General features: G+C 44.8%; 1 protein-coding gene across 7 annotated transcripts in view; it reads right to left on the bottom strand.

The window, feature by feature from the left end:
- Nucleotides 1-12,671, bottom strand: part of TNC (tenascin C) — a 101,466-nt gene extending 88,795 nt beyond the window's left edge. For all 7 annotated transcript variants that reach the window (XM_069575273.1, XM_069575275.1, XM_069575278.1 and 4 more), the window contains exon 1: nucleotides 12,476-12,671. The gene's annotated coding sequence lies outside the window, so the exon portion shown is untranslated. The remainder of the gene's footprint in view (nucleotides 1-12,475) is intronic.
- Between the last annotated feature and the right edge of the window lie 12,706 nt (nucleotides 12,672-25,377).

The following is a 25,377-nucleotide window of genomic DNA, read 5'->3' as shown; positions in this document are numbered from 1 at the left end:
CGCTCTGCTTGTCTCTACCTCTGGAGCTCGGTTTTCCCACTCTGAACTTGCCTGTTTCAGCCTGAGTTTGGTTTTTTACTATAGATCTAGAGAGCAAATTTACAGTCCTTTTAAAATCTGTGAAGCCTGGTACACCAATGCAGTGTTTACCAGACTATGTTCCAAGACATTCTTAGGTAGCTGGGCTAAGGTTTAAGGGTTCGGTAAGGGTTAAGAGTATGGCTTTGGCATCAGAAAGCTCCAGGTCTGAGAGTGGGGAAGGGTGTTTGTGTTCGTATAAGTCTGAAGGTACTGGGTTAAATGAAGCTGAACATTAACTGCTACAAAATGCCTCACCTCATGCACACTTCTACCTCAAATCTCCCGCTGGCCTCCTATCACAATGAATAAAATCCTAACTCCTCACCACTGCCTACAGAGCTCATTTCCTCATTGCATTCAGATTTCTGCTCAAAGATCATCTCCATGTCTTATCCTAGTTAAAAGAACAAGCCCCCTCACCACCAGCTGTTGTCTGATCCCTTGCCTTGTTTTAGATTTCTTAGCAAGTATCTTGGAGAAGGCAATAGCAACCCACTCCAGTACTCTTGCCTGGAAAATCCCATGGATGCAGGAGCCTGGAGGGCTGTAGTCCATGGGGTCGCTAAGAGTCAGACACGACTGAGTGTCTTCACTTTCACTTTTCACTTTCATGCATTAGAGAAGGAAATGGCAACCCACTCCAGTGTTCTTGCCTGGAGAATCCCAGGGATGGGGGAGCCTGGTGGGCTGCCGTCTATGGGGTCGCACAGAGTCAGACACGACTGAAGCGACTTAGCAGCAGCATCAAGTATCTACTGGAGACCATCCTGTAAGTTTGATTTCCTTTTTTTCGCCTACCTCTTTCACCATAAGTTCCACGAATAAAAGGACCTCACATGTCTTGTCTTCTGTTGTATTTCTAGCCCTTGGAATTACGTATTGAATGAACACATGAGCCATGAATTTCCAAGAACAGGACAGTGTCAAGTGTTCTCCACTCTTTTGGCCAGAGACACTTTTTAAACTTATTTTTTTAATTTTTTTTTAAATTCTGGAGTATAGATTATTAACAGTGTTGTGATAGTTTCAGTTGGAGAGCAAAGGGACTCAGCCATACCTATACGTGTATCCATTCTCCCCCCAATTCCCCTTCCATCCAGGCTACTGCGTAATATTGAGCAGAGTTCCCTGTGAGTAGGTCCTTGTTGGTAATCCATCTTAAATGTAGCAGTGTGTACACATCCACCCCGAACTCCCTAACTATCCCTTCCCCCCACCCTCCCCCCGGCATAAGTTTGTTCTCTCAGCCTGAGTCTGTACGGAACACTTTTTTGAGGTGCACCTCATGGGGAGACTGTCCCACAAGACACACTTTGGGGAACTGCTTCTCTAGTGCAGTCTTATTGCCAAGAACTACTTCGGTGATAGATAACAAGAGCAGCAATAACAATAGGATGTTGATACCGAGTGCATTTCTGGGCTAAGCAATGCAGTTGCACTATATCATTTAATCATTACAATAACTTTATGGAGTAGGTGTTACTAATGTTTTGCCTTTAATAAAGATGAAAAAAATGAGGCTTAGAGCAAATAGCAAATTCTCAGACCTGGAGCTTTCTGATGCCAGAACCATACTCTTAACCCTAACCCAGCCCTTTCCCTGGGCTGTGGATTTCTTCATGCCCTAAGACAGAGAAACTCCTTATCTTCATCCCTTCTCTGCCCTCTCCCCCCTCCCACTAGTTGTAGACAGGTCCTTGCTATAGCTGCCAGATTTTCCGCTGTCTCTAGTGACTCAGCCTCAGATCCCTAGACGGGCCTCCTCTGTCCTTGGTACTGGTTTTTCAAAATCCCAGGCAATGCAAACTTTGATCCTGGGGGCAACCTCTGAAAGCAAGGACATTTCCTGAAGTCTGCATCCTGAGACGGTTTCCTGACTCAGGGCTGGGCTGGCTTCCCCCTGTCATGTATTATGACATCACTTTGCGCAGTTGGGAGCCTAGAGGGCTAAGCATGAAAACAAGTTCCAGTTGTAGGCTTTCTGAACACTCTCTGATGAGGAAGGAAAACCCAAATCTGGAACACAATGGATTTTATTCCAGTTGTATTTGATTTTAGAAAAACTAGATAGACAGATCCTTATTCTTAAAACTTTAAAGGAAGAGTTGACCTATGAGCCGACGAGAATTCCATAATGATAAAGTGTTGACAGAAACATGCCATGGAATGGGATGACAGCAAAGGGACATTCACTCTGTCTAGAGGAGGTGGGTCTTGAACTGAATTTTGACAAAAGAATATGAGTAGGTAACAAACAGAGGGAAGGACATTATGGGAAAGAAGGAATGGCATTTGGAAAAACATAAAAAGCACAAAATGCTTGGTGTGGAAAGCACGGATTACAGCTGAAGTTACAAGGTTCATTTGGAGACCTGGGCCAGATCATGGGGAAAACTGATGCCTTCCTAGGGATTCTTTAGTGGCCAAAAGAGAATCATTTGGCAAAAGCTTTATGCCTGGGAATCTTGATTTCTATAATCCAAAGTTTAGGGACAGATTGAAAGGAAAGGCTGGGAAGTAACAGGGAAATGCTGCAGTCATCCATCTGTGAGACATCACATTCTGAGCTAGCATGATGATGGGGAGGGTGGGAGGCAGTGAACTGATTTACAGGTCAAGGCAGTAGAGTCCACAGAATTGGTATATGACAGGATAGTAACAAAAATGTGGAAAAGAGAAGGAGTTAATCCTAAAGTTAAGTTTTCATTATAATATCTGCTAAGAGAGAAACAGGTCAGGGAAGGGGGACGATGGCTGAGTTTCAATTTGGGTCACTTTGAATTGTCTTGGCCTTTAGTAAAATGCATTTTGAAGTCATTCCTTGTAAGATCCTACCCTGGGTTTATATTCAAGAAGACTCATGGCTCTCCTATGACATCTAATGCAGCATATCAGGCTCCACCTGGTATTGAATGGATAAGGAGTTTAAATAAGACAAAGTCCACGCTAATGTTTACTATAAGTACTGACTGCTCATCCATATGACAGCAAGTGGGTTGGATGAACTTACTGATAAGAAGTTGTTAGACACTGGTGACATTGGAGTGATGGAGGCTGTAGCAGGTGAATAGGAGGTAAGGGATTGGCTCCGATTTCTATCTCCTGCTGTTTACATTCTTTTTTTTTTTCTGTTTACATTCTTGTGTAATTCCTTGCTACGTGTGGGGTGGCTAGAGGCTTCCTTCGAACCAATAGAACATGGCTAAGATAAAGTGATGTTACATCCACCATTAGGCTACTCAAGATTGTGATATCTATCTTGTTTGCGAGTTCTCTCTCTCTCTCTTGCTGGTTTTGATGAAGCAGCTATGCTGGAGGCTATGCTGGAGAGGCCCACGTGGCAATAAAGTGAGGGTGGCCTCAGACCAACAGCTAGGAAGGAACTGAATCTAGCCAACAACCACAAAAGTGAGCTTTAATCATTCCCCAGTTGACCCTTCAGACGAGACCCCAATCCTGGCCAACCCTGTGATTGCAGCCTCATGAGAGACCATGATGCAGGACGTCCATCTAAGCTGTGCTTGAAATCCTGACCTACAGCAACTTGCAGGATAATTAATGTGTGTTGTTCTAAACGATCAAATTTTGTGGGAATTTGTTATGTAGCGATAGACCGCTAATACAGAGGACTCCTTGGCTCAGCCCATGTGCGCTAAAGCTGTTCAGGGAATAAAACCCTGCTGATTTTTCCTTTCTAAAGAATGTATTAGCTCTGACACTTTTTATATTGCCCCCCGTCTTCCAAGAGCATGAGTTAGAAGACCTCAGATTCAGTGCTGACCCTGTTGCCAACTGGCATGAGGTCTTAGAAGGACTTTTTCCTTTTCCACGTCTCTGTTTCACCATCTTTAAAATTGGGGAAGATAAATTATGTCAGCAATTTCCAAAACCTTTTGCTTTTCCTTGGCCATGGAACTATTTCATCAAATGACATTTCATGAGGAAGCTAGTGCCCCAAAGAGATGAGTGGAAGGGTTTTAGAATGAAATAATGCCATCTGCAGCAACATGGATGGGCCTAGAGATTGTCTTACTGAGGGAAGGTAAGTCAGACAGAGAAGGAGAAATATCATATGACATCCTTATATGCAGAATATAAAAAGAAATGATACAAATAAACTTATTTACAAGACAGAAACAGACTCACAGACTTAGGGAAAAACTTATGGTTGCCGGGGAGATGAATTGGGGAAAGAGATAGGGAGTTTGGCATGGACATGTACACACTGCTTATTTAAAATGGATAACCAACAAAGACCTACTGTAGAGCACAGGGAACTCTGTTCAATGTTATGTGCCAGCCTGGATGGGAGGGGAGTTCCGAGGAGAATGGATACATGTGTATGTATGGCTGAGTCCCTTTGCTGTTCACCTGAACCTATCACAACACTGTTAATCAGCTACACTCTAATAGAAAATAATTTTTTAAAAAAAGAGTGGAAAGGCTTTGGTTGAAATAAGGTGCTTGGCCTTTCCACCTCTACCCGGCAGCCCCCAGAACACCTCGGAGGAGCCTCTCAAGTCTATTGTCTGGGACCCTGGCTTGGAGGCTACCAACAAGCCCTTTTAGTTTCAACATTCTATGGGCTGAAGGGAAATTCTTTTTACCCCTACTCCCCGCCCCCACCTATCAATTGGAACATCCTTCTGTGACATCTCTGCATAGAGCTACCTCTGTGCATCCACCCCAGGACCCAGGGCATAAGGATCTCAGAGAGCAGGCCACTTCCTTGGGGGCGGCTCTGCAGGTATCCCTGCCCACTGCGAGCCACCTCCCCCGCAGGTGCATTTCTCCTGCTCCATCAGAGCTCGTCAGTTATGTGCTCCCCGCAGCTGGCTCTTCCCTGGGTGGACAGTCACGGCGTCCTCGGCCGGAGGTCCTCACAAGCTTTATTGCTATTGTTGTTGCTGTTGTTGGTTGGTTGGTTTCTTGGCGCCAGCCTACCCTGGACGCAGTATTCCTGAGGGTCTCTGGCCCTCTTCCTGAGGGTCTCTGCTGAGGGTCTCTGGCTGGCAGGGAGTCCAGTGTTGCTCTCAGGTCTCTTGTGCTGGCTGTGGTGTGTCGCTTTCTGCAGCAAGGTTATGCATATGCTTATCGCACGGCATGCTTAGCAGAGTTCCCCAGGGCACTGCTATTAGCCAGGCTCTCCCTATGCGGCATCCGTAGGCATAGAGCTAATCCAGAATATACTTGCACTTGCACTCAGTATTCAATCTACTTTGAACCAAAATATACTGCCTTGCACTCAGTGTTCCATCTCTTTCTTTTCTTGTGTGCATCCATGCTCAGTCATGACCGACTCTTTGCAACCCCATGGACTGTAGCCTGCCATGCTTCTCCATCCATGGGATTTCCCAGGCAAGAATAATGAAGAGGGTTGCCATTTCCTCCTCCAGGGGATCTTCCCAATCCAGGGATCAAACCCACATCTCCTGCATTGGCCAGGAAGAGAAGCCTCATTTTTTCCTGCCTACCACCAAGTGCGGTTTTATCCTGAACACATCCCTGGGAGATTAAATTTAAGTTATCTGATATATCTCTTTATCTAAAGCCTACCATTGGAAAGTCTTGCATTCGTATGAAGCATTACTCTCTCTGTTGAATACTCTTTAAAAATGTGGCTGTTCCTCTAGCAAGTATCCTGTTACCTCTAACTTTTTTCTCATCTGGAAAATGGAAATAATACCTGAATGTCCAATGACACAGTGAGAGAAGCGAAGTTTTGGGAGTTCCTGGAGAAGAATCCCAATGCCACCACTTTCTACTTTGTGCAGGCGATAACCTTTTGTGGCCTCAGTTTGCTTAACTGTGAAATAATATTTGGTTGCTGGGAAGATCTGAGAGTGACACACAGAAAACTTATTTTATACCTTTGTAAATGTATGAGACTTCTGCTTTATTGAAACTGTGTCTGGAGCGTGAAAATGCTTCTGTCACCGTAGGACCCAGTTTGGAAGCCAAGCGGTGTTGTGCTTTTTGTCCATTTCCATTAGGGCAGCAGAGTTTCTTCAGCAATACTTTACTGAGGGCCTGCCACTTGCCAGCAGGTGGCTAAGCTCTGGGGAGAATGAGCTTCCAGCAGACAGGGTTCCCGCCTCCCTGATGACTTTGTCCTCAAAGCTGTGCAGTCAGGTGGTGGGGGGAGGAGATCATCAGGGCAGTTATGATGCACAGAGGTGTGTGGGGAAAGTGCAGAGCTCTGTGGGAACTGTCAGAGGGGTGTGAGCCCGCCAGCAGGGTGAGCATTTGCTTACCTGCGCATGTCCCTGCGTCATGTCTTAGACTGGCATCAGGGGTGAGGCCTGGATCAGGCTTCATCCTCCTGCATTTTCCAGCCTGGTAGGGGCAACATGCGTGTGCACGCTTACTAAGTCACTCCAGTTGTGTCTGACTCTTTCAGACCTGGTGGACTGTAGCCCGCCAGGCTCCTCTATCCATGGGATTTTCCAGGCCAGAAATACTGGAGTGGGTTGCCATGCCCTCCTCCAGGGGATCTTTCCAACCCATGGATCAAACCCGTGTCTCCTGAGGCTCCTGCATTGACAGGTGTATTCTTTACCACTGAGCCACCAGGAAAGCCCCAAGCCACTAGTAATAGGCCCTAATAAATAACTGTAGACTACAGGGAAGGTGGTGGTGGTGTAGTTGTTCTGTCGTATCTGACTCTTGTGACCCCATGCACTGTAGCTCACCAGGCTCCCCTGTCCATGGGATTCTCCAGGCAAGAATACTGGAGTGGGTTGCCATTTCCTTCTCCAGGGGATCTTCCTGACTCAGGGATCAAGCCCAAGTCTCTTGTTTCCTGCATTGGTAGGCTGGTTCTTTACCACTAGCACCACCTGGGAAGCCCCTAGGGGAAACATATTATGCTAGAAATCACACACTACTTATTTCATTACAGTTTCTGCAGGGAGTGGGCCCTGAAGGAATGAGCTGAAGAGAGCAGCAGCAGCCACCTGCTGAAGAGAACACTAAGGTCAGAAAGACACATCTCTGACTCTTTCTGGGCCCTGCTCTCTGTCCAGCCTTGTCTGCTGTCAGAGATGAATAGAATTCCAGTGTGGAGTGTGAAGGTTATAACCATGTGCTCAGGACTTGGAACTGCCTTTGAGTTCTGACTCCGGCAATCACTATCTGCGTGGCCTTGGGGAAGCCACTTAAACTTTTCCAGCCTCGGGTCCCCTAGGTTTGAACTGAGAGGCATTTCTACTTGCTGGAAGCAACTGTTGCGGATTAAATGGCACAATGCCTGTAGAGTCCTCAGTAAATATTAGTTATTACCATTGTCAGTGCCTCCTAGAAGAACTTTTTGGACACGTTCGTGTAGAAGTTAGTAGCTGCCAACTCACCTTCTCCAGGGTAACAGTTGGTCAATGGTTAATTCTGAAACAAGCCGTCTACTTTCAGAGCTTATGAAATATTTCTGGCTCTTGACAGAGGGGAGGTTAAAGGACCATCCAGAGCTATTCGAGTTACCATGGCTGCATAATTAAGGGCCTGTGAATTTCAGGATATTTAAAAAAATCTGAAACAACTTGGCATGAAATGATTTTTTTTTCATTTTCACTCACAAATAGACTAAAAATACACATGAAAGGGATTTTCCATTCCCGATCTGCTTTCAATGTGGGCATCTGACTTTTTTTCCATGATGGAGGGTCAAAGGGAGTGATGAGGTGTTGAACTTACGTTGCTGCTAAAGTTAAGGAGATAGCAGATAAATGAGACAACAGAGCAGGGAACACAAAAAGGATTTCTAGGCTTCAGGGCATAACTAAAATAAGCAATCTGGTCACCAGGGTGAGAATCAGGCAGGCATGTAGGTGTGTACAGTCCCTTTTGATAGTAAGGCCACCGCTCTTTGTTTTGAATGGAATTATTGCCTAGAGTTTACAAGAGTTCAGAGGGGCTTTCCTTCTTGGAAAGGAACCTTCACCTAACGTTTCCCACATGTCAAAGGTGTGTATACTAGCCTGGAATTAGATTCAAGGGGATTCCCTGTGATCTTCTCAAAGTGAGATGTGATTGAACCATGCTGTTTTTTAGTCACTAAGTTGTGTTCCACTCTTTTTTTGACCCCATGGACTACAGCCTGCCAGGCTCCTCTGTCCATGGGATTTCTTAGACAAGGAAACTGAAGTGGGTTGCCATTTCCTTTTCCAGGGGATCTTCCCGACCCGGGGATCAAACCTGCGTCTCCTGCATTGCAGGTGGATGCCTTACCACTGAGCCACCAGGGAAGCCTGGAGGGCTTTCAGAGGGATTCTAAAAGTCAGGAAGAAATAGAGGAGGCTTGGTGCAGCCAAGGAGGACCTGAGGACATAGACCAACATAGGTAGTGATGGAAACACCCAGGGAAGAGGGGTCGGGGAGGAGCACACCTGAGGGGTTATGGTCCAGGACAGCATCACACACACTGATCTTCAGGATGAAGGCTTGGTCCAGGACAGCATCACACACACTGATCTTCAGGATGAAGGCTTGGAGCAGCTGCTCCATGTGAGACAGCAGGGAGTCTGAGCTGAACCATAACCCAGGGGAATGTGTGGCTCAGAGCTTACAACTATTTCCTGATCTCCTGGGATTCACTGCCCCGAGGCTGGCCATACTGACTTCACTTCATCTTACAATAAGCCCTTTTGAAAACAGATGCTCTCAAATGCCTGGCTCTCGGAGAGGATGCAGGCACAGGTACAGCCCGGCTTCCCCAGTCAGAGCTCCCACCTGTCCAACAAGGCAAAGGGCGTGCCTACTTCTCTAGGATGAAACTCAGCAATAATGACCTGATCTCTGCCTCTAGGGTTATCCTTCTCTCTCCCAGGCATGAAATTTGAACGTTTCTGTCTCCAGGCAGAGCATTTCAACACCGGGAGCTGACCTTTTCTGAGCACCATGAAAAATGATATACGCAGGGCTATTCTGCAAAATCAATAGACACCAGAGCCAGCTGAGGGCTTCTCTGCCACCTTGGCCAACCACTAAAAGACATCCTTCAGGGTTTCATGGAAGTCTGCCCAGCCTGACTGCTGGAGGTGATACTGCCTAGTGGAAAGAATAGTAGGGTTGTTGGTCCAAAAGTTTGGGTTCAAAGCCAGCTCTGCCCTCACTTATGGAAACCCTCAGATGTATCATTTCAACCTCCTTGGGTCTCAATTTCTCTGGCCATGAAATGGGGCCAGTAATTCACAACGTGCAGTGTTGGAGTGAGAAATCGATGAGGAACCAAAGGCAAACCTTCCTATCACATATGTGATATGTAGTTCCACATTAACTCTTTTGAGTGTGTGTGTGTTATCATCACAGAGGGCTTGTATACGGAGTTAACTTAAATGTCTGCTCCCTACTCTGCATTCCAAACCACCATGACTTCAGCGTGACTCGTGTATTAAGCCAGCTGGATACTTTTTCCTCTAAGAAAGCACGGCTGTTTGTAGAAATCCAGGGGGAGGTGAGAATAGGTGTTCGCAGTCCATTGTGAGCATTAGAAAGGGTAGGATTAAGGGGGATATGTTTTTCATTCTGTCAGCTTGAATTCCCTTTCCAAATTCCATTCTGGTTATATGATCAGGCTACCGCTGTATTTATGGGTGGCCACAGTCTGGCTGGAGGGGCAGATTTAGTCAGAAAGAAATTTTTTTTTTTCCCTTCTAAAGGCAGTTCAAGAAGCAGCAGCATTCAGCAGGAATGTGGCAGAACGGGTCCTGGTTTGAGGGTCGCGGGACCTGGGTCTGAAACAAGGCTCCATCCCTCTGAGCTCTGTTACTCATCCTCTCTGCTTTTCAAGCTTTGTCCAGTAGGTATGGTCCCTTTCTGACACATGCGGATATTCAGTGAGATGAGGTCTACAAAGATTTAGAGAGTGGGCTTTCCTTGTGTTTTGGCTGTTGCTGTCATGACTGTTAATTAAAAACTCGTACTTTACTAAACATTTAACACGTTCCCGCTGCCCCCACCCCCCGACCCTGCCCCGGCATAAATGTCTATCTACGGTGTGACCTGGGAAACTTCTTTGGAATTCCACTGGATCGCGAGGGGCACAAATCCTTGTCAAAGTGCAAAACTGCAGCCTGAACACACAGTACCCAGCTTCCTAATTTTAAACTGTACTCTGCATGTTCAAGATTTTGTGGAAATGTCCCAGATGCCAAGGGCCCTGGGGTGAGTTTTGGAACCGCCAACCCTGCTGCAATCAAATCAGCCCACATTTACCTGCCATATAGCAGGATTTTGCCTGATGCATTTCCATTTCAGTTGGTGAATATTTCCACTGCCTTTTGAAAACCACTGTCTCAGAACATTAATCTTGGCCAAGTCCTTGCAAACTGATAAACAGGAAAACCAAGGAAAACCTCCATTTATTGAGCTCTTACTACATGCCAGGTGCTGTGCCAAGTTTGATATATATTATCTCACCGAGGGTCAGAAGAGCCCTGTGAGATACAGATGGCCCTCCTCTCTGTGGATGATAAAGCCAGTGTTTGGAAGGCTGGTTCCTTTGGGTGAGGGAGGGAGTTGGTGAAAGGAGAAGGGGAGCTAGGTTTTTTAAAGCATAGAAAAAAGAAATGTTAACACCTGAAGAGCTTGGCAACATACTTCTCAATCCTTATCCAGTTCACACTGCTTGTGCAGATCAGAGAATAGGCATATTCGTTTTCTTCCCCCAAACGCCATCACCTCCCAGCGACACACAGTTTCAACGCAACACTCACTGCTGTCTGCTGCAAAGGGCTGGATGCCCACAATGCCAGCAGACTTCCCACAGGTTTCAACAGCACCCAGCAAAGCTTTCCCCCACTCCTGAGTTAGCCTCGCCACATCTCAGGACAAGGCAGGAAGCCGGCTGGGGCAGGCAGCAGGTTTTATTTCTAAAGCACAGATGGGAAAACACCATCAAAAGGGGGAAAGTTCACAAAAACATGAAAAAGAGGCATTCATTCTTCAAGGGAGGCTCCCTGTCCTGCTCTCCCTCTGGACGGAACACATTCCAAGGACTCCCTCGCGGCAGCATGGCACTTTATAACCGACAGCTTCAGAATCCGCAAAGGCCCAGACTCGAAACCTGCGCCTTCTGGCATCAATGCTCGACATTTCACATCCAACCCAGGCTGCTCCCTTTTTTCCCAAGCTGTGCCAACATAACCTCCTGCTTGTAAAATACAGCCAAGAGTCTGACCTGCCAGCTAGAGAGGTGCCTTCAGACCTGGTGGGACAGAAAGTCAGGGAGTAGGAGTCGGGATGGGGTGAAGAACACAGGGGAAACAATCCAAGACGGACTTAGTGCCTCTCTCTACCCCCAATGTGGTAGCAGTCTGGGGCAATGACAGTGATTACCCAGACTCCCAGTTCTGGTGCCCTTGCTCCTCCAATCTCTTTATATTTCATTTCCTCACAATGACAACAGAAGGTATTTCCCCCATTTTAAAGAAGTGAAAACTGAGGCTCGGAGAGGTTACACATTTTTACCAGGGTCCTGTGTGTGGTGTGGTGGTTATCGGGATACTAAAGGGATCCTTGGCTTCAAAATCCAAGTTCCTAATCCCCTTACAACACTGCTGGGACCAAGAAATCCCCCTGTGTTCTTCCCATGCTGCCAGGGGAGCTGTGCTTCCCATGCCCAGGGGCAGCTGTTTCTCAGGGCTTTCTGCAATGAGAGGTGAGAAGGGAGAGGTGATTTGAGAAAGATATGGGATGCTGCTGACTGAGCACCTCAACTATACCCAGGTGCCCAGCCCAGGGATCAAAGAGTCAGGAGGCATCCTTGGGGAGTCCCCCTGCCCCCGCCCTTCAGAACAGAAGCCCGTGTCTACCACTCCCGTCACTGCACTTGTCCACCAGACCCTAGGAGTTACCTTCTCTGTTCACCCAGCCTGCATCCCTTGCCAAGTCTGACCACAGGGTGGATGGCGTAGGGACAAACGGATGGTACACAACTCTGTAAACTGTAAAGTAAGTGTTGCTGAGATGTAAAATCTTATTGTTCTTCTACCATCCTCTATGAATCTCCTCCTAACCTACCCCATGGAAACGCCACGAGGAAACTCCACTGTAAAACTCTGCTACCTGAACCAGAAATATTCACAGGGGAGTCGCCAGGTGGCAAGTTGAGAGTGAATTCTTACTCTCCCTCCGAAGAATGGCAGTGATAACAACTTCCTAAAAAGTTCCCTGCACGTGGAACTCTTCATAGAACTGAAACAAGCAGACAGAAATCTCCAAGACTGGAAGGGGGCAAGTAGAAAACACGTCAAGGTGCTTCCGATCATAGCAAATACTTTCTGCCAGCAACCAAAAGAAAGCCAAAGTTTTATCATTTAGGAAACCACAACCCACTTGGTACCGGAAATGCAAGCAGTCTATCATAGCGATCTTCGGTAATGGGGTGAAACAGACTTACCTTTCTGGAGTTGGGAAAGCCCTAGATTCTTGAGTGAACCAGCTCCATGGAACAAGTACCTGGATGTGAGCAGCGGGGCTCCCTGTGCGCGGCCCCCCAGTGTCAGCGCGAGCCCGCTGTCTTTGTGCAGAGGACCGGCGGCGCGGAGTGTATGCCTGCGCGCGGGAGAGCTTGTGACAGTAGGCAGACTGTGGCCGGTGTAGCCAGCTTTGGCTGGCTTATATAGCGAGCTCCTTCCTCTGAAATGGGACGCCTCGCCTCCAGACATCCTTTCCCACTTTTTCAGTTGGTGAGTTAAAGGAACAGCCCTCCCAGCGGAACAGCATTAGCTCATGAAAGACGCACTCACTCCCTGCTCTCGGTCAGGGAAAGAACCTATTTGCATACAATTTATTGCAAAAGTAGGAATTCCCTCTTTCCTTTTCTCCAGCCCCCGACCGGGAGCAGCTGTTAGTAAAGTGTGACTTTTGCTTTGCTCCCCAAAAGGATTTTCTAATTGTGAGACAGCAGCGCAGGGAGCGAGGGGGAACTCTGGCTCTCTCCCCAGGCAGGCTGGAAACGTGAAAACGAGACCGAGACCAGGGCTCGCCAGCCCCGTGTGCTCACTGGGCAGCAGCTGCTCAGTGGCACCTTGGAGAGAGCGGAGGGCCTGTGCTGAATTCCTGGAAAGAGGAGATAAAGCCTTTCAAAAGCCTGGGGTGTTCGGGGTTTCTGGGGGCCAGCAGAGAGATAAGGGATTAGTTGTCAGCAGGTGGGAACAGCGCTGGGCGCACGGATCAGTTCCCAGTGTCTTTTGGCGGGGGAAGCAGCCTTGCCCAGCTGCTTACAAGCAGTATTGTCCCAGCCCTGGTATCCTACAGGGGAGTAGCTTTTTGATACCATTCACGCTCTGTGCAGTGATCCTGTCTTCTAAGCTGGGTCTTCTAAGAGAGTTCCCTGAGGTTTCTTCTCAATTGCTGAAAGGTATCCATCATAAGGGAAAAAAAAGTAGCTAGTTAATCTTTGAAGCATAAGCTGTGCCTTTGCTCTCCAGCCTGCCGTGGATTCTTTCCAAGCTCTGAGTCATTGGTGAGTTTGGTGGTTAGCATGCAGTGGGAATCCTCAGGGCACACACAGGCATGGGAGGGAGCGGGGAAGCGGCCAGCACAGGGCACCCAGGCTTGAGCTGTCACAACTCTTAGTACTTTAGGGGGTCCTGGAGGGAAATGAGGCATCACTTAACCTGCAGCTACTGCCAGACCCTCCTTTATGAAGTCTGTATTAGGTGTCACGCAAGGTGCTTTATGGACGTTGTTTCACTACATCCTCTAACCAGAAAGTGTAATAGGCACACCTAGTGTCCCCTTTTTACAAAGAAACTGAGGTTCAGAGAAGTACTGGAATACACCCTGGGAGCATTTTAATGACAGCCCTGGGATCCACAGTTTTATTGCAGCTACAGCCCAGGAACACTGTTCAGATGATATGTAGACAATGTTTTATGCCCTGTTAGACTGTAACACTGCTTATATAAAAATTATGCTGTATTTGTATATGGAAGCTATATGTCTTTGTTCTGCAGGGCTAATTCAGAGATCCTTAACGTTTTTAGAATTAAGCACTAATAACAGAGATTTCAATAATTCAGCTGTTTTCAGTACTGAAGATATCACCCCACACCTATCATTATTGCTGTGGGCCTCAGTTTCCCCATCTGAACAAAGTGGGACCAGATTACGGTCATTCCTATGGTTTCTCTGGCCCTGGTATTCTAGGATTCTTTGCTTTAGTGCCCTTCCCAGATGGCAAGAAAGCCCATAGTCATGTCATTAAACAGTTCATTTGAACTTTTGAACCATTTTGGCTGATTCAAATGTTGGTTGTTTTGGAAGTTTTTAATTCTGCGTTTTAGCCAAAGCATATTGTTATAGCATGAGGCCATGTCTTCTTACCATTAGTGAGTGCTTCCATTTCTCTTAGCTTTCCAATGTCTGCTCACTTTATCTCCTGGGGTAGGGAATACAATATTAGAATAGTATATTATACATGTTATTTGGCGTAAAGACTATATTTACATGTAATACATAATCCATACATATTTGTCACCATGTGTATATTTAAATGGGATAAGAGTGTGTGCTGTAAAGCTGGGTGATACCTATGACTTCTTCTGGGAAACTCCCCAGTCCGGCCCCCATCCTTATAGTGACTTTCCCAGTGGGTGGCTCAGCAGTAAAGAATCCCACCTGCCAATACAGGAGGTGTGCATTTGATCCCTGGGGAAGGAAGAGCCCCTGGAGCAGGAAGTGGCAACCCGCTTCAGTATTCTTGCCTGGAGAATTCCATGGACAGAGGAGCCTGGCAGGCTCCATGGGGTCGCAAACAGTCTGACTCAACTGAAGCGACTTGGCATGCATTACAAGTGGCTCCTGCAATTGCAGGGAAAAAAAAAAAAGCCAAATGTAATCAGACTGGTCCTCAAGGCAGGAAACAGGCCGGTGGAAAAACAAATAAGAACACTATAAAGCATAGCTTTATAATATAATATAATACAATAGTTAGCTGTCATAGAAGTATATTCCAGTAACATAAAAATGAGATGTTTAGCTTTATTTGTGTATTTTTAGAAGAGGCTACTTATAAAAGGAGTTTTCTCCAAAACCTTTGTGGTATCTTAAGCCATACCTTGGCTTTTAAGTAAGAGGAACCCAGATAAGATACTTGTTTTCATCTTTCTCTGGGGCTTTTGCAGCCTCCCTTCCAGGGAAATGGGTCTGCATACACCATATGCTCTCTGATACCGGAGATGGTACACTAATGCTACCGTTGCTAATGGTACACTCTGCCTGGAGTCTTCACCTCTACCTTCGCACATCCACTTGGCATCTAGTTTGGATCTAACTTCACCATGAAAGTGTAAGAAAGTGTTTATTGCTAGGTCATGTCTGACTTTGTGACCCCTTGGACTCTAGCCCTCCAGGCTGCTCTGTCCATGGAATTCTCCAGGCAAGAATACTGGAGTGGGTTGCCATTTCCTTCTCCAGGGGATCTTCCTGACCCAGGGATGAAACCCAGGTCTTCCACATTCCAGGCAGATTCTTTACCATCTGAGGCACCGGAGAAGCCCAACTTCACCATGGAGCTCTCTAGATGTCTCCCACAAGAAATGCTTCCATGCACCATAGCCTGTTACAACTCTTCAGGGCAGTCATTGCCTGTACATGGTGTAACTGTATGTGTACATGTCTAGTTTCTTCTCCTACTCACCAGGCTCCCAGAGGACAGTAGTGATACCTGCTCTTCCTTGCCTAGCAGAGAACCTTGGGGATTGTGGGAGCTCAGTAAATGTTTATTGAATGAAAGAAGCAATGGAGGGACAAGTGAAAGTTTGACACGCTGTGTCTTATAATTGAATTTTTCTTGTTTCACTCTTAGAACAGAAGAGGGAAACTAGATTGCCCAACACGTCCATTTCACAGATGAGGAGAGGGGACCTGGGGAGGCTAAATGAATTACCCAAGGCCATCTTGGCTGCGCTCCATGTAGATGGTCATCAAGGTCAGAATTGAGCAACCAAACCGTGTGAGACATTACAGCAGAAGATATTAATGGAATTCATAACCATTCAGCCTCCTGTTTGGCAGAGGCAGCGCCTCTTGGCGTCCCACCTCTAATAGCTGCATTCTTCTCCCTGCAGTAAGCACTTTTTCCCACGTGAGAGGGTAGAGTGAATGTGTGAACACATCACCTCAGCACGGAGTCCTCAGCCTAAGCCTGGTTTTGTTGTTGCTTTTTTGCTATGTTCACAGGTTGCCAGTGGAGGATGTGGTTTGGAGTCTGAGGGTTATAGGGGTTCACCTCAGGTGAAATCATTCTCACTTACTTGAAGGTCTGTTAGATGCAATACATTTTTTTTCCCCGAGATAAAACATCCAGTGAGTGGAATATTGGCCGGGACCAGTACTGTCTGAGGAAGCTGAGTGTCCATTTCTTTAAGTCTAGCATTCACTTCCCATAGGACCCCTTGACTCCTCTGCTGCTCCCAACCTCTTCCTCCTCCCCTTCTGGGGATTCATCTAATGTTTTAACTCCTTCCAAAAGTCCCACGTGAGTCTGTATCTGCCAGAAATCTCTCCCAAAGCAGTGGAGGAGCTCGGGTCCCACACAGTGGGCTATCCATTCAGTTAGATGCACTTGCTTAGGGTCAGGTTTCCCTGCCTTGCTGTCTGCAAAGCTTTCTTCAGCGCTCTTCCTCTCCATCTCGTCTCACTCAGACAACTAAAGACAGAAAAGCTCAGAGACATCATTGATCAGTGAGTGAGTGCGAGGACAGAGGAGCGCTTCCCTGCCTGCTGGAATACAGTGAATCAACCAAAAGTAGGTTGTCTGGTCAGCAGAGCAAAGTGGAAAGAGCTTTGGTGTAGAGTAAGTTTGAGTCCTGAAGCTACAGACCTTAGTGTGTGACTCTGAGCAAATCTCCTCTCTTTTATGGCTATCAGGGTATGGGTTACCAAATGAGAGATCCCTGAGGATATTAGCAACTTAAAAATGTTAAGTGAAAAATTAAAAAAATAATTTAGAGGCCTTTAAGCTTTTGTACGTCAAATATACGTCAAGACTGTATATTGTCACCCTGCTTATTTAACTTCTATGCAGAGTACATCATGAGAAACGCTGGGCTAGAAGCAGCACAAGCTGGAATCAAGATTACTGGGAGAAATATCAATAACCTCAGATATGCAGATGACACTACCCTTATGGCAGAAAGTGAAGAGAAACTAAAAGGCCTCTAAATGAAACTGAAAGAGGAGAGTGAAAAAGTTGGCTTAAAGCTCAACATGCAGAAAACGAAGATCATGGCGTCTGGTCCATGGGAAATAGATGGGGAAACAGTGTTGGACTTTATCTTTTTGGGCTCCAAAATCACTGCAGATGGTGACTGAAGCCATGAAATTAAAAGACGCTTACTCCTTAAAAGAAAAGTGATGACCAACCTAGATAGCCTATTCAAAAGCAGAGATATTACTTTGCCAATAAAGGTCCGTCTAGTCAAGGCTATGGTTTTTCCTGTGGTCATGTATGGATGTGAGAGTTGGACTGTGAAGAAAGCTGAGTGCCAAGAATTGATGCTTTTGAACTGTGGTGTTGGAGAAGACTCTTGAGTGTCCCTTGGACTGAAAGGAGATCCACCCAGTCCATTCTGAAGGAGATCAGCCCTGGGTGTTCTTTGGAAGGAATGATGCTAAAGCTGAAACTCCAGTACTTTGGCCACCTCATGCGAAGAGTTGACTCATTGGAAAAGATTCTGATGCTGGGAGGGATTGAGGGCAGGAGGGAAAGGGGACGACAGAGGATGAGATGGCTGGATGGCATCACCTACTCTATGGACGTGAGTTTGAGTGAACTCTGGGAGATGGTGATGGACAGAGAGGCCTGGCATGCTGCAATTCATGGGGTCGCAGTGAGTCGGACACAACTGAGCGACTGAATTGACTGACTGAATCCTTTGTACATCCCCAGTCCCTTAAATAACCTGCCCTGGACTTTAGCCTCATGGCAAGTTCTTATATTATGTTTCAAGATTTACTTCTAAGACAGCTTCCATGACCTTACCTTCAGAGTGAAGGATGTCTCATCTGTGCTCATTTAGGCTTATATTTTTTTATTTTTAGCACACTGTATACTGGCCTTTTTTAGCTCTTTGGGTCATAAATACTTTGAGGGTAGGCACCATACCTTTTCACATGCTTACTAACAGATCTGTCTGTAGCCAGCATCTGTTTATTGTTGCCACCTATGCCATACCCCTAGTTAATTATTTTGAATATTGCTCCTGCATATCATGATTTTCAGAATGGCTTCTGATCTGTGGCAGAATTTTTAGGTAATTTTTAGGTACCAATTTTTAGGTAAACCATAAAGCTTTCTTGAAACGATTTCTTAGGTGGTGAGAGCCTTTGCCGTTATTGTTATCACTGATTTACTCGTCCATTTCCTCAAAGGCAATGGAGTTCCCCGTGGTCAAGAATTGTGCCTTCCATCTTGAAGCACTGAGAAGTCAATTAATGTCCCCGTGAAAAGACTGAATGATGAGTTGAATGATGGAAAAGGTGGAAAAGGCATAAGACTGGCATGAGCAGTTTTGGATTCCAGCCATCTTAACCATGTTCAAGGTGAATTATCTTGAGAAAATCATGTCTCTTCTCTGAAACTCAGAATCCTCATTAGTGAGACCAAGAGCTGTCTTGTCTGCTAATTCTTCCTTCCTTTCCTTCTTGTATTTTTTTAAACTGAATTTTCTTTTATTTATTTTAAAAATTTTTATTGGAGTTGATTTACTCCAATAGTTGATTTACAATGTTGTGTTAGCTTCAAGTGTGCAACAAAGTGAACCAGTTGCACATATGCATATATCCACTCTGGTCTAGATTCTTTTCCTGTATAGGCTGTTGCAGAGTATTGGGTGGAGTTCCTTGTGCTATGCAGTAGGTCTTGATTAGTTATCTGTTTTGTACACGGTTGTATGTATGTGTCAATCCAGACCTTCCATTTATCCCTCCGCCTCTCCCTCCCCTGGTAACCATACATTTGTGTTCTACATCTGTGACTCTGCTTCTTACAGATAAGCTCACTTGTAGCCTTTTACAAGGTTCTACATATAAGCCATAGCATGTAATATTTGTCTTTCTCCGTCTGACCTGCTTCACTTAGAATAACTGTTAATACTTTCTGAGGATGACCTCTTGGCTGGAACTGAAGAAGAGGGGAGAGGGAAGGAGTCAAAGACAAGCACTGACCGGTGCTCAGTTGGAGGGTCTGGCTTTGTGGGAGGGCTGGGGGCTGGTTTTGGTCATGTGTACTGGTGTGTGTGCAGGCAGCTGTGATGAATACAAGTGAGTCAAACCATCTCAAGACTTAATGCAAATGGAAGAGGGAATGCACAGCTCTGAGTCAGTGAAGATTGATTTTTTTGTTTTTTTGACTGATTTGTCACAACTGAGTTAGATACTAGCAGGGATGTTTAATCTGTCCCTTTTCCTTTTTCTCTTCTTGGTTTCTCTTAGATTTATTCCGTGGATAACGCTGGATAGCAGTGGCTCATGTTGACTGAGTGGCTCCCATTAGGCACATAAGAAGTACAGTGGCCTTTACAGTGAGCACGTTGAGCAGATGTTATCATTATTCCTGTTTCACAGATGGAGGGAGGAGTGAGGAATAGAGAGCTTAAGTAAATCGTCCAAGACACATGGGTAATAAATGGCAGCAGGAAGATCTAAATCCAAGCAGTGGACTTGATCCCCAACCTCCTGTGATTGGGGGTGCTTCCTTACATATTTAACAGTTACCTAAAGGCAAAGATGTCATTCTTGGACTCAGGTGGACCACCCTGAACGATTACAGAGTTTGTGCATAACAGTCTAATGAGGAAAGAAGAGCTTTGCTTATATTTCTTCAGGCCCTGTGACCACAGGAAACAGTGAGAAGTCTACATCTTCAGTGCTAATGCAGGAATTGTGAAAGTTTCTGGCATGCATCTGGTTCCATTGCAATTAACCACTAACTAGTTAGGAAAAGGCTTGGAGTCTTAGACAAATTATTTAACTTCTTTGTTATCATTCCCTCTTTTGTAAGATGGGTACGTTAATAACCAATACTTCTGAAAGTTATTCTCAAGTTTAAATAAAATACACTTAATCAAATATTTATGCTTGCCTCACTCTTAAGTAATCTCAAAATGATGGCTATTGGCTATTCTAGGCCTTTATTTTCTCATTTTTTAAATGATGGAAAGGTTAACCTCAAGCTAGGTTAACACATTTAGTGCACATTTCCAGAAATGTGCTCACTAAAATAAAAAGGGTTAAGGAAAAAAATATGTAAGCATATAAAAAATACTAGCACCTTTTGTTACAGGCCTTGGGATTCTAGGCTGATCAAACTGAGGGTACTTGTTGCTCTGTTTAATCAAATATCTTTCATTGATTCCCCCTCCATCTTGCTGTGAACCTGCAATCAATAGCAGGCTTTATGGGTCCTGTTCTTCCATTTTCCCAGTCATCCTGCATTATATGTCTTCGGGTGATGCTGGAAAATTCTCACTATTCAGAGTCAGATGGATGGAATTGCTTGCCTCAGAGCTAGAGGCTTTCCCAGCAGGGCCTTGAGGTTGATGTACAGCTATTATAGAGGTGTGGGAATCACTTTCCTCCCTGGGAAGTTCCCCTGGGCTGGCCTTGGTCCTGAGAAGCAGTCTCACCTATACTCCTTTCCTACTCCACAAAGGAGCTCCAGCTTTCCAGGCACCAATTATTGACAAGACGGTCTTTTCTCCGTTGTCTATTCTTGCCTCGTTTGTTACAGATTAATTGAACATAGGTGCCTGGGTTTAGCTCTGGATTTTGTATCCTGTTCCATTGACCTGTGTTTCCATTTGTGTGCCTGTGCCAGTATTATACTGTCTTGCTTACTGTAGATTTGTAGTATCCTTTGAAGTCAAGCAGCCTGATTCATTCAGCTGTTTTTCTTTCTCAGAATAGTTTTGACTATTCAGAGTCTATTGTATTTCTATATAAATAAAAAAAATTTTTTTGTTATAGTTCTTGAAAAATGCCATTGGTAACTTCAAAGGGATTGTGTTGGAACTGAGGGATTCCCCAGGTGATACAGTGGTGAAGAATCCACCTGCCAATGCAGGAGACTTGCGAGGCACAGTATATGTGGGTTCGATCCCTGGGTCTGGAAGACCCCTTGGAGTAGGAAATGGCAACCCACTCCAGTATTCTTGCCTGGAAAAATTCCATAGGGTCCCTGGGGTCCCAAAGGGCCAAACATGACTGAGCACATACACATTGAATCTATAGACTGCTTTGAGTATCACAGTCGTTTTGACAGTATTGATGCTTCTAGTCCAAGAGCATGGCATATCTTTCCATCTGTCTCTGTCATCTTTGGTGCTTTTCATCAGCAGCTTATAGTTTTCAGAGCACAGGTCTTTTGCCTCCTTCAGTAAGTTTATTCCTAGGTATTTCATTCTTTTTGATGCAATGATAAATGGGATTATTTCCTTAATTTCTCTTTCTGATCTTGTGTTGTTAGTGTATAGAAATGCAAGAGATTTCTGTATATTAATTTTGTATTGTGGAACTTTACCAAATTCATTGAAAAGCTCTAGTAGCTTTTGGAAGCATCTTTAAGAATGTCTATGTATAGTATCATGTTATCTGCAAATAGTCACAGTTTTACTTCTTTTCCAATTTGGATTTCTTTTATTTCTTTTTCTTCTCTGAATGCCATGGCTAGACTTCCAAAACTATGTTGAATAAACGTGGTGAGAGAAGACATCCTTGTCTTGCTCCTGATCTTAGAGGAAGTGCTTTCAGCTTCTCACCATTGAGCATGTTAGCTACCGGTTTGTCATGTATGGTCTATATTATGTTGAGGTAGGTTCCCTCTATGCCCACTTTCTGATAAGTTTTTATCATAAATGGGTGTTGAATTTTGTCAAAAACTTTTTCAGCATCTATTGAGATTATCATATGGTTTTTATTTTCCAGTTTGTTAATATGGTATATCACAATGTTTAATTTGCAGATATTAAAAAAATATTTGCATCCCTGTGATAAATCCCACTTGATTGTGATGTATCATTTTAAATGTATTGTTGGATTCAGCTAGCTAGCATTTTGTTGAGGATTTTTGCACCCATGTTAACCAGAGCTATTGATCTGTAATTTCTTAAAAGTACAAGAAACAAAAAAGCTGTAAAAATCACAGACTCTTGGAGGCTAAACAATATGCCACTAAACAACCAATGGACCACTGAAAAAATCGAAGAGGAAATTTAAAAAATGGAAATGAAAGTATAACGATCCAAAACCTATGGGATGCAGTAAAAGCAGTGCTAAGAGGGGACATATTAGTGATCAGTGCAAAGAAATAGAGGAAAACAATAGAATGGGAAAGACCAGAGAGCTCTTCAAGAAAACTGGAGATACCAAGGGAACATTTCATTCAAAGATGGGCTCAATAAAGGACAGAAATGGTATGAACTTAACAAAAGCGGATATTAAGAAGAGGTGGTAAGAATACACAGAACTATACAGACAAGATCTTCATAACCTGATAACCACCATGGTGTGTTCACTCACCTAGAGCCAGACATCCTGGAATGAGAAGTCAAATGGGCCTTAGGAAGCGTCACTACGAACAAAGCTAGTGGAGGTGATAGAATTCCAGTTGAGGTCTTTCAAATCCTAAAAGATGATGCTGTGAAAGTGCTGTACTCAATATGCCAGCAAATTTGGAAAACTCAGTGGTGGCCACAGGACTGGAAAAGGTGAGTTTTCATTCCAGTCCCAAAGAAAGGCAATGCCAAAGCATGCTCATACTACTGCACAATTACACTCATCTCACATGCTAGCAAAGTAATGCTCAAAATTCTCCAAGCCAGGCTTCAACAGTATGTGAACTGTGAACTTCTAGATGTTCAAGCTGGTTTTAGATAAGGCAGAGGAACCAGAGATCAAATTGCCAACATCTATTGGATCATCGAAAAAGCAAGAGAGTTCCAGAAAAACATCTATTTTTGCTTTATTGACTATGCCAAAGCCTTTGACTGTGTGGACCGCAACAAACTGTGGAAAATTCTTCAAGAGATTGGAATACCAGACCACCTGACCTGCCTCCTGAGAAATCTGTAAGGAGGTTAAGAAGCAACAGTTAGAACTGGACATGGAATAACAGACTGGTTCCAAATTGGGAAAGGAGTACATCAAGGCTGTATATTGTCACCCTGCTTATTTAACTTATATGCAGAGTACATCATGTGAAATGCTGGACTGGATGAAACATAAGGTGGAATCACGATTGCTGGGAGAAATATCAATAACCTCAGATATGCAGATGACACCACGCTTATGGCAAAAAGTGTAGAGGAACTAAAGAGACTCTTGATGAAAGTGAAAGAAGAGAGTGAAAAAGTTGGCTTAAAGCTCAACATTCAGAAAACAAAGATCATGGCATCTGGTCCCATCACTTCATGGCATAGATGGAGAAGCAATGGAAACAGTGAGAGACTTTATTTTTTTGAGCTCCAAAATCACTGCAGATGGTGACTGCAGCCCTGAAATTAAAAGACGCTTGCTCCTTGAAAGAAAAGTTGTGACCAACCTAGACAGTGTATTAGAAAGCAGAGACATTACTTTGCCAACAAATGTCCGTCTAGTCAAAGCTATGGTTTTTCCAGTAGTCATCTATAGATGTGAGAGTTGGAATATAAAAAAAGCTGAGTGCTGAAGAATTGATGCTTTTGAACTGTGATGTTGGAGAAGACTCTTGATAAACCTTTAGCCAGATACACCAGAAAAAAATGGAGAGGGCTCAAATCAATAAAATCAGAAACGGAAAAGGGGAAGTTACAACTGATAGCACAAAAAAATACAAAGAATCATAAGAAACTATTACAAGCAATTCTGTGCCGATGAAATGGAGAACCTAGAAGAAGTGGATTAGTTCTTAGAAAGGTACAGTCTTCTAAGACTGAACAAAGAAGAAATAGAAAATATCAACAGACTAATCACTTCAGTAATGAAACTGAAACTGTTATTAATAAACTAAAAGTCCAGGACCTGATGGCTTCACAGGCGAATCCTATCAGACATTTAGAGAGGAGGTAACACCTATCCTTCTGAAACTGTTCCAAAATATTGCAGAGGAAGGAACACTCCTAGTCTCATTCCATGAGGCCACCATCACCTGATACCAAAGCCAGACAAAGATATCAAAAATACCTTCTGGTTTTATCTCCTTTAATATGACTTTTAGGTGTTTGCTGGAAGATAGGCAGGGAAAGGGAAGTCAGAAGGAGCTGCAACCCCCACCATCAGCCTGACAGTTTTGAAGTGGCCTCTTGATGTGGAAGCTCTGCAGTGCTGAGTGATTCAGCCCAGCGAGAAGAGTGAAACTGGACTTAAGACACTACATCCTTATCCTCCCACAGTCAGCCTGACCCTAATAAATGTCAAGCTTATCTGAGTAGCTGCTCGTCCATAACTCAGGATTCATCCACAGCATACTTTGTCAAGTTGAAAAGAGCCAAGAGATCATCCTGCTCAAATCAGAGATAAGAAACGGAGGCCCAGGGTGTTGCCTTCTCTGCCCACACACTATGAATCGTGGTTAGCTGGGGCTAAACTCCAGGTCTGCTCAGTCTATACTGTTTCTCATAGTGGCAGCAGCTTGTTGAGATTTCTGTAAGACCCACAGACATCAAAGAAGTTTATAGCCTCAAAAATTCTTCACATAGATCGAGAGTTTTCTCCTTAGGAAAGACTCAGAAAGGTGCTTGGGAGGGGCAAGCAGACACTTGATTTACAAACTCTGTATCTCTTTCTCCTGTTTCCCTCTGGTTTTCATTTGCCTCAGTGATCTCACCCAAGGGAGTTTTGGTGTGTCGGGACCAGAGGCTCCCTGTAGTGAGATGTCAAGCAACTCTTTCCGACACTGTCTCAAAGAGTGGCCTCCGTAGGGGAAGTTCAAAGGCTTTCTAAAGGCCTTGGAACACCTGCCCAGGCTAGGACTGACTTGGCTTGCAGATGAGTGGTATACAGGAGTGTTCTTCTGAGAGTATAGGTACATGACTCACAGCTAGAGGCAGATGATAGATGATTTCCTCCATGAAAATCCTTTATAAGGAAATTACGGTGAAGACTTGATAATCCCCATGGACAGGAGGGAGCGGGGGCTGGGATGAGTCAGTGAGACAGCTGCATTGTAGCAGACTAGCTGAGGGGTGCTTGCCCTGAAGTCTGTTCTGCCAGGAGCTCCTCTAAGCTAGTATAGTATTGCCAGTGCGGATTCTTCCGGGAGCCTGGTATAGTGAGCAGAAATTAGTAGTAGACGATTGTTTTCCAAAGAAGAAGTGC

This window comes from Ovis canadensis, chromosome 2, assembly GCF_042477335.2.
Source record: "Ovis canadensis isolate MfBH-ARS-UI-01 breed Bighorn chromosome 2, ARS-UI_OviCan_v2, whole genome shotgun sequence".
NCBI lineage: Eukaryota > Metazoa > Chordata > Mammalia > Artiodactyla > Bovidae > Ovis > Ovis canadensis.
This window is presented reverse-complemented; position numbering and strand designations above follow the sequence as displayed.